The 10,458-nt window shown below is 36.0% G+C and overlaps 1 long non-coding RNA gene across 1 annotated transcript; it reads left to right on the forward strand.

Annotated features, from left to right (window-relative positions):
• The first annotated feature begins 1,925 nt into the window (after positions 1-1,925).
• LOC115600570 lies at positions 1,926-8,853 on the forward strand. Its single transcript, XR_003989052.1, has 3 exons — positions 1,926-2,640; positions 5,879-5,928; positions 7,858-8,853. It is a non-coding gene; the product is annotated as an uncharacterized LOC115600570 (long non-coding RNA).
• Positions 8,854-10,458: the final 1,605 nt, after the last annotated feature.

The following is a 10,458-nucleotide window of genomic DNA, read 5'->3' on the forward strand; positions in this document are numbered from 1 at the left end:
ATGAGTCAAAATAGTCATTCACTGTCTCTGACAGTTTGCTGTAGGGCATAGGCTCAAAATTATATACAAATAAAGGTATTGATTCTATAAAATCTGTACAGTAATACTAAATATAAGGTTATGATATACATTAATTGACTTGGGCTGCAGAAATCATGTAAAGGAGCTAGAATTTTCTAGTATTTTTTTTGAAAATAGATTTTAGCTGCAAATGAGAGCAGCAGTGCTGATATTAGTGTATCTATTTAATAGATTTAAGGTTATTAGATCAAATAATGATATCAGTTTAGTATTTAATAATGAGTTAACAATAGCTATAATATTTTCTGGAAAGTGGGATTATAGCTTTTTGATGCTCTTATCATGAAGTTATTTATTCTCTTCTTTCCTATTGCTTACTTAACACATAAACAATCAATACAGTTTAGTATACTTTAAATATATGATAGTGAAGATTGTACAATTAATCAGAGTTTCTGTTTAGAGTTTCTGAGAGGAAAAGAAAAAGATTATCTAGAAAATATTTTTCACCTGCAAAATAACATGAAGTACAATTATCTTAATGGCTTCCAAAAATATTTAATAGTGTAGACAGAATTATAATACTAATCACATCTCCACACTATAATGCCCAGTTCAAAACTAAAGGCCTTTTTGGACAGAATCTTGGGAGAGCGTGGTATGCCATTGTGGTATTTCTGCCAGTGAAACACATCCTGCTCCATTATATAAGATGAAATTTGATCAGAATAAAGGCAAAGTGGAGCACTTGCAGTTTCAATTTAACTTGTGGTCTTTGTTAATTCATTTTTCTAACTTTTCTATTCCAACTGAAGTTTCAGTGCTCAGAATTTTGTATCTCTTCAGAATTGAATTGAAATATTAAAATAATTGGAATAGTCTAGTGGAATATCATCATGGCTGATAAAAATGTTTTTTTTAAGTGAGGTCAATTTAAACTGATGAATAACAGTTCTGATATTGCTCCATTCAAGAGCAATCAAACACAACTCATATAAGCTCAAAACTTGAGACAATTCAATTGGCTAAATGTGTGGATGTCTACCTCTACAGAGAGTAAGGTGCTGTAGGCTCTGTGCTCACCACTAAAGTAGCACAATCTTCTCTACTTTCATTAAAATGCTCTCCATTTACATTTAATTCAAGACCCACATCTCCCTTCTCATTGCAAAGATTGCAGCCTGGTTGCCAAAAGTCCAGATCTCTCCAGTGCCTAACCACCTCTGCTCTTAGGATTAATGGTTAATTGTAGCCAGGTGCTTTGGTGCCCCCTTTAATGGTAGCTCATTTCTGTCATAACCTTAACTGCAGAGTCAAAGAGAAGGTGACAAATCCCAGACTTAAATTACTTCATCTTCTAAATAAGGGGATTCTAGACTGCTTTTGGTGGTGCGTTTGGTAACAGTTGTTCACGGTTTCTCTAATTTAATAATAGCTGACATGAAGTATTTTTCCTAGGACCAGCCCATCTTGGATTGCCCCAATTCTCTAGTTATTAGAGCTAAATTAAATGAATTAGATAAGTAAGTTAATTCAATTCATACAGTTTTTGTTTCTCATGTTTGGAGGAACAGTAATGCAGTTTTTCTGTGGCTATTCAGAAATATTTGTAGTTTTTGCAAAGGGAGTAACTATGAATTGCTTAATAGGAACTACTCTTGGTTGCTAGCTTTCTTACATACATTACATCTCCTTGTGGGCCCACTGTAGTTTTGCTCATATTTTAGCGGTCCCTCCAGCAGTACAGGATTCCTGTGCTGCTTAACATAACAAACAATGTTGTTTCTTAGCTGAAGAAGCTGAGAAAGTGTGCAGTATTTAATGACCCATATTTGAGTGGTGAGGAAAATGAACTCTGAAAACCCAACTGGTCTTTACTAAAAGGCAATTGCTCAGGTACTAAATGTGTTCTATGAACATAAACCACCTATATTTTCAAATGTGGCTGTCAAGATGGTGCATGAAAATAAGCAGATTGAGATCTGAAAAAACACCAGAGTCATAAAATGTCTCAGTTTGTCTGGTGGTGCTAAGAGAAAATGGTGCTCTACTAGTTACACCTTCTTAACAGCTTTGAGTCTCACAAGACCATAGCAAACTGGGTAGCAAAACCTTTTAGCCTTATTCTTTATTATGGATATGATAAACATATTTTCAATTATTGGATGAGGTGATACTGAGGACTACATTGAGAATGGGGATTATTGATCTGGTTACTTGTTCATTTTATGATGGTGTCGCAACTCACACTGGTTTGGACAGTTCACTTTTAATATCCTGGACCAGGTTCCCCAGTGAGGTCCATTCATTAGAGCAAACATAGTTCCTTGCTAGGTTTTAACAGATATCTGGAATTAATCCAGAAATCTCCAGCCCAGCTCAGCAAACATCACCCTTCTAATAACAGCACCTAGTTATTTGTATCACCAGGTCAGACCAAATCACGATAATGGATCTTCTGGAAGATATCCAGAGCCTGAAACTACTGGCAGAAAATAAGGTACACGTGGTGGTATGCCCCGGCACATGACTTGTCAGAGCTCCATGGAGGAACATGAAGACCTAATCTACCATGGATGAACAGAAATGGAATCAATGGATTGATATAATCACATATAAGTTAGTATTCTGTGATTCTAGAATGTCTCTCACATATCAGATAGCATTATCTAATATTTTTAAATATCTTCGATTTACCTGGATTCAGTACAGACTGAGTGATAACGGAAAAACTCATCCCCCATGGTGTGGGATGCCCAGAAATTCGGCAGTAGAGTCATCTTCATCACTGAAAAGGTTGCACTGATCTCAGAAAAGATCTTATTATTCCTCCTTTTTGCTCCTGAGTGCTGCTGTCCTATAACATCCCAAATAATATTTTGGTTTTATTTTTATGAGAAATAAAATCCAATATGCTTTCTGAAGTATCAGGCAGAAGCTTGCAAATATTATAATACCTTTTTTATTTGCAAATGCTGTAGGTAATAGGTACTTGAGGTTTACTTAAGTGCATGATTGCTTTTTAAAGTGAGCATTACTTCATAATAATGCATTGTAAATAAATTGTTGTACTGTAAAACATCATCACTCTCTCACAAGCCTCTAAAGTCCTTAAAAGCACTCACTCTTATTTGGATTTTAAAAACTAGCTATTAATATTTACATTTGTGACTCTGCACAAATACATAAAATTATCGTAAAAGCGGGAGGTTTAAGTGCCTGCCCTCCCATTCACCAGGTCAGAAAGAACTTTTAGATCTGTCTCAGAGGATTTCTTGCTATTACTAATATGAAACTAGGATGTTAAAATGAAAAAGAAGCAAATTTAATAATAATAATAAAAAATACTTGCAAGGGACAGAGCTCAGCTTGATGGGTCCAGAGAGTGGAGGGAGATTATGTTAAAGCATAAATGGAGTTTTAATATTTTTAAATCCAGAAGGTCTAATCTAATCCTTTTCAATCCAATTTTTTTAATGCAGCTTAGACATCAGATTAAAGCTTGCACTGTTTTAGGCCATTGCAAACAGAATCAGCATCTGTGCTGCCCTTCTAATAGTCAACATTTCAAAGGGGATCTTAAATGAATCAGAAGTATAATTATGAAAAATAAACAAAAGAAAATCTATAAACTGGATAGCAAGTCTCATTTTTACTTTAAGTTGGAACAAATTATAATTCCAAATATGCTTTTTCTGGTACATAAAACAACTAAAAAAAAAAAAAGAAGGAGAAAAAGACAGTACTCCCGAGCTCACATAACACAATAAATGTAATAGTTACACAATTACACAGGAAGAGTTTTTTGGTGTAATAATTCTTTTTTTTTTTTCATTTGTATGTGATTTGATGTTATTGGTCTACAAAATCAATAATTTGAATTTTATCTGTTCAGTTTTTTAAGACTAAGGCTAATGAAATATGTTAATCAGATAGAAAGCTTTGCATTCTTTCCATTGATTCGTGTTTTAAAGATGTTGCTGCATTATTGTACATTTTGAATTTCGAATGAGTCTTACGTCCTTGGAAAATGCAAAATAATGTACTCTAGACTATCCTGTCACATAGTAAATGTAGTATCTATTTTGCCAGTACAAAGATTTTCAAGCTCTTTCTTATCTGCGGCACCAGTCATGTGGTGAACTCATTGCTGGTGTAATAAATCTGTCTTGTTGAGTCATCCTTCTTTTAACATACTTGTTTCTCCAGAGCAAAACTGTAATATTCTATGAGAATCTTTCTGTTAGATTAGCAAATTCTTAGGTGTTGAGGTAAAAATGTTAAAACATTGGTAGAAAGGTGACCACAATGTATTTTTTAGAATATAATTCTCAAAACCCTCAGGCCTAGATCTGCTCCTAATAAAGTCAATGACAAAAGTCACAATAGGATTGTCTCTAGCGGGAAGTAAATTAAGTTAGCAGTGAATATTTCAAAAATCCTTCCTGTAAATGCTGGAGTTTTCCTACTGTTTTGAAATTTGTGGGTTCCCTCAAAAATTTGTAGTGTAGGATAGAATTCTTTAGAAATTTTGTGCATGTAAATGTCAATTTGTTTTTCTTACGCATCTTCAGTAGATCTTCTAGGCATAAACTTGGGGCTTCTACAGTTCAAGGAACCTACTGAACTGGAGTCCACTGGAAACAAGCAGAAAGCCTCTAGACTTTTTGTTGTCTTTATAGTAATGTTTTTATTTTATTGAGTGTCTTGGTCTAGATTTATTTAAAGCAGCTTAAATGAGTTTTTGTGGGTAGAATCAGAGTGTTTCTTCTGAATTAGCAGTTATTCAAAAAGAATGGGCACTGACATAGACTCCAAGTGTAGATAAAGAGGTATGAATAGCACATTGAGAAGGGCCTGAGTTGTCTGAACATACACATAAGTTGTCTGAACATACACATAAGTAGCTTTATGTCAGAATGTTGTTGACTAAAAATAATAATAAGTGCAGTTTGGCATATTGTAAAGCATTTTCTTTCACAAAGAGAACAAATTTTGACTGCTTAGAATAGCATGTTGGACTAAAGAATCCTTTTTATGTCAAAATTTAAGATAATGATGAATTATTAAAACACACTGTGAGTCACCACAAAATCTTGCCTCTAAAGACAACATGAAATGAACCTTCAGTGTCTAATTCTGAAGCCAGTCAGGATCAGTCTGATGGCTACCCAAAGGACTGCCTAATTCAGGATCCATTTCTTTTCTGCCTTTTGTATAACAACCTGTAATTAATCAGGTTCAGGATCAAAGAAACAGTATACAAGACAAAAGAAGTGCTGAGCAGTGTTTAGAAGTGCATATGCAACAATTGATCAGGATGTACCATGTTCTTTTGGAGGTGTTTTCATGGATACTACAAAATGAGAGAAAAGGAGGGTTGGGGGAGAAAATAATAGGAGCACTGAAATATGTGGTACCTACACCTGAAAAGAAGCCAAATTCTTACAAGGATTTTATCATCAGTCCTTTTACAGTCTCATCTGTCTCTCATTTTTCTTTCTCCTCCTCGATATGCTTTCCACAAACTTCCTGATTATTTTGAGATTAAGTTAACACGAAGATGCACTTAAAGAAATAGCTCATAAGTGTAGCATAGAGGTTGGGCTGCATGTGATTGGCAAAAGCCATGCCACAATAAGAGTGAAGAACAGAGAAAATCCTATCCCATTTCTTCTGTGAAGTCTAAACAACACAGCACACATATTGCTCCAAAAAACTGGTTTATTTTTGGCATGGCATGAGCTGTCCGTGTAATAGCCTAATGCAGATGAGACAAAGATATGAGGTACAAAAAGAAAAGCAAGTTCAAAAACTCTAATGCAACCATGTTATTTATCTCCAACTTTCTCTACAGGGACTTAAAGACAGTACTTCAGAGTAGCAGAGGAACTTTATAATTTGGAGGTGGGTGTCCTTCATGTTTTTCCTGTGCTTAAACTTTCCCCACAGCACCAGTTTTGCTATATGGGCAAACAGCTAAAACCTGCCAGATGCAGTATTCCAACTACATACCAAAAACTATATATGTATTTTTCTGACTTTTTTTCCTAGCTTTGTGTTAGATGCTGGTTTTAATGGTTTTATTATGTGCTAAATATATTGTGAATAGAGCCTGGATAATTCTTTACCTGAAGTTTTTTACTAGGAGCTGAAAAATGCAAACTCCTTTCTGTGAAGAGTCTGAACTCATGCCAAGTTAGTTGAGTCGTTTCAGCCAAGAAAAAAACCCTTGCAAAAAAATAATAAAATTCCCTTCCCGTCAACACCCCAGTATATTCTAGGCTAGTATCACTAGAATTGCAGCAGCTTAAAAGTAGTTATAGGAGGTGTAGCAGAATATCATCCATTGGGCAAGCTCTGAATGCACACACCTAAGGTGGGGGAACTGAGAAAGCTTCCTGTATCTCAGTCCAGATATTAAAACTCCTTTCTGGAATGAGTCTATGTGCACCACAACCTGCTTTAACTGGAAGAAGACCTGAGTAAACAAGGAAAGGAGACTTTAATGCAGTTTGAATTGGGCCTCTGATTGGGGAATCAAAGGATCAAGAGTTTGGACTGCACCTGGAAACATAAATACATCCTATAGTTTAGATAAAGCTCTTAAATAGAAGGATGCTCTAATGCTGTCATAACACTAACAGCTATTATTACTGAAGCCAGCTAAAATGCAGTTCCAGTATGTGTGCTGCAGTTTTTTTGCTAGCACACTTTTAAAATCAGTACAAATAAGCTCTAAAATATTTTAGTTCATTCATAGGTGAGAAAAGACACTTCTGAAAAACTATAAGAAAAAGGGAGGATATATTTAAAACGTGCAGCAGTTTAGATCATATGTGTAAATTACCAAAATAAAATTCAGTTAACATTCAGAGGGCTCCCTAACATTGATTTAGTGGGTGCATATGTATTGGAAGTGCCTGGGAGAGGAGGCAAGATCTAGATGTATTTTGACCTTTCTGCCAGGTAAAGTAACAAAGACCAGTTTTGTATGTGTTCTAAATTACATTATACAGAGAGGCACAGCAGCCTCTGAGTTAGGGGAGTGTAAACTCTCAAAGTCGATGACTTGTTCATATCTACATTTTCCTCATTTCATGTGAATAAATGGCTGCACAGAATACTGGGCAACAATGAATTGATATTCATTTTACATAATGACGCTTTCTTTGTAAGTTGGCCTTTTCATTTCCAAAATTCTACTCTAGACCACACTCTGAATCTGGGAAAATAAATAGAACTCTGTTGACTTGAAGTAAGCATGGCATTTCAGTCCAAATCTTCCCCGACCAGTAAACATTTTGTTTGTTTGCACATCTAGACTCACAAGGTTTAACATGTATTATGGTTGTGATCTGCCTAGATATCTATTCTTTTATGAAAAAGCTTTTTTCATGTACTAGGAACTACTGACATTGGAACAGGAGCAATTACAGTCTGGATTATCTATTTGCCCATTCCTTCTGGGGACAACACATGATCCTTCTGGCTGCATTGCCCTTAGTGTACACACCATCTACAAAAGTCTCCTTTTTAGGCCATGGGTTGTGGGGCATAAGGAGAACTGGAAACCAAGATATTCTTTTAAAACAGGATATTAAGACTTCATTCCAGCCTAAAAAAGTCTGAAATATTTCCGATTGCTTCTGCTTTTGCACACTAGTGTAGTCATTTTCATGATACAACCCTAAACAATTAAATAATGAATGAAAGTCAAACTTCACTGACAGATGCAAAGAGAAAGAGAAAGTTTTTATATTTCCGCTTTGTGATAGCTTTATTTTCTCCTGCTTCTAACTTTCTGTTGACATTGGTGTTTCTTATCTTTTCCAGCCTCCCACACGTATTGATTACCTCTCAAGCTGATGCCCTCTGTTCTCTCTTGACTTGCTGCTTTATCTGGCTCTGTAACATTTGTACATTTTTAGTTACTTCTGTTTGTACACGTGGGCCAAATTTATCCTTGGTTTACTGCCAAGGAGTTACACTGAGTATAAATTTGACCCTTTCAATATTCCTCACTGCTTCTGAATTCAAGTTTCCAAACACAGATGAAGACTGGTTCCCCATGATTATGTAAGCGTTTAAAGCATAGGGCCTGACCCTGCATATAGAAGGAAACACCAGGACTTTAATCAAAGCTACAGCTTCTTCAGAAGCACAAACACATGATTTTAAGTCTGCGCCACTCTTCCTCACTCTCTCTGCCTTAATCTATACTTTTTAATCCACTGTCAGGAAAAAGGGTACCACAAGTCTCTGCCAGACTAATAAACACATCTGTGTAGCATGCTCACCTACATGAGATCTGACCCAAATGACCTTCTTCACAAAAATTAAACCTATTTGCAAAAGGAGATTAGAACTTGTCAGAATCTCCTTTTAGCAGAATCTCCTTTTACCTTTTACTCTATTTACCATGATTCCTTAATCACTCCATCTAAACTCATCACCGCAAATCACGTTTGAAATTTTGATGCTTCCATTCTATGCCACAGAGTCCAGCCCTTGCGTATATGTTATCCAATATGCAAACAGAAAAACGTAATCCCAGTATTTCTTGTTCTCATATACCATTTTATATCCTTTTATCTGTTGTAATATATTTTTTTAAATTTTAATTTTAGAAAGGGTGAAAATTATAACTTGTTGCTTAAAACCACAAAATGATGAAACTCACTTAAAATTGCTCATTTTTTGAGTGTTTGTTTTGTTTTTTTTTTAAGAAGAAAAGAAAAAACAGAAACAGACCAGAAACAGTCTTTTCTTATGTTCTAAATATCTTAATCTTTTTCAATAATCTTATTTCAATAAAAATATTGTTCTGTTTGTGTTTCACACTGGAGAATTCTTTCTGCCATCTTTACTGTTTTCTTGCTGAAAGTGTGTCATTTACCAACTGCGATGTGCACCTATTTATATCTATACTCCTATCACATTTCTTTCACAAATGTGTATTGTTATTTAAGACAGCATCTAATTTATAAATGTGCCTTAAGACATTTCAGTAGGAGCCCTTAGATAAGATACTAGAGCCAGAGATTCTGAATATCTTATACCTGCTGAGCTCATATACAAGCATTGAGAATTACTAAGTCATGAAGACAGTGGATAAGGTAAAAGTAGAATGATTTCATTCATCAAACTCTATGATGATAGAACTAGGGGGCAATTTATGAAACTCATAGGAGATCAATTTAAAGCAGTTAAAATACCTCATAGCAGCCTTCCAGTATCTGAAGGGGGTCTATAAGGATGCTGGGGAAGGACTCTTCCTTAGGGACTGTAGTGGTAGGACAAGGGGTAATGGTTTCAAACTTAAACAGGGGAAGTTTAGATTAGATATAAGGAAGAAGTTCTTTACAGTGAGGGTGGTGAAGCACTGGAATGGGTTGCCCAGGGATGCTCCATCCCTGGTAGTGTTCAAGGCCAGGTTGGACAGAGCCTTGGACCACGTGGTTTAGGGCATGATGTCCCTGCCCATGGCAGGGGGGTTGGAACTAGATGATCTTAAGGTCCTTTCCAACCCTTACTATTCTATGATTCTATGATGCTATGAAATACCTCTTTGTACAGCAGTCTGTGAATTCCTGGAACTTGCTGCCACAGGGATTGTGGAGATAGACATTGCTAGCAGGTTCAGAAAGAGTTTAGACAAAATAAGCAGATTCTTAAAAGAACAATAAAAGGCTGAAGCAGGGCTATATTGTCTAATATTTAGGATATTAGGGAATTGTTAAAGGAATGACTCTCAGGAGCAGCGAGGCTTACATGCTTTCCCAAAGTAGCATCTTGTACTGTTATCATCAGACTGCATGCTGGGCTAGAAGAAGGTTCACTGGTCTGACCCAGCAGGGTGTTTTTCTTCTTTTTGAAGATGACACTCCAGGATCTTTCTGCATGCATAACATCTATGCTGAGCTACAGCCTGTCACATTAGTTTTAGAGAAGCCTAATGTTAGTCTTCCTGTCTAGCCTTGCTTGCAGTGCCAGTTAGTATAAGAGAGCAACCTGTAATAGGTTGTCGTGTCTGAGGCTAATCATCCCACAGCACCTGGAAGCATTAGAGACACATGGTGGCAAATGAGAGCCAAACATGAACTGCCACAGTTGCAAATACTTGCATGTTTAGGTATTGAGGACTTCATTTCAAACTGCCTTCACTTCCATACTTACAACCTTTTCAAAGCCTTTGTGAAGGTAGGGTACTTTGAACACATTTTAGCTGCAGATTTATGTCTTCAGACAAACACAGGAATTGCCACTGGCTGATGTTTACTCACACAAATTTATATCACTCTAGCAATGATTTCTGCTGAAGAAGATAAAACTCTGTAATTCTCACTCTACTCTTTGCCCACAGATTGCTACAGTTGCACTGCTGAGTGTTTAGCTTTTAGTGTGTGTAACTACTGTACTGTGTGTGTATCTCCA

Source organism: Strigops habroptila, chromosome Z (assembly GCF_004027225.2).
Source record: "Strigops habroptila isolate Jane chromosome Z, bStrHab1.2.pri, whole genome shotgun sequence".
Lineage (NCBI taxonomy): Eukaryota > Metazoa > Chordata > Aves > Psittaciformes > Psittacidae > Strigops > Strigops habroptila.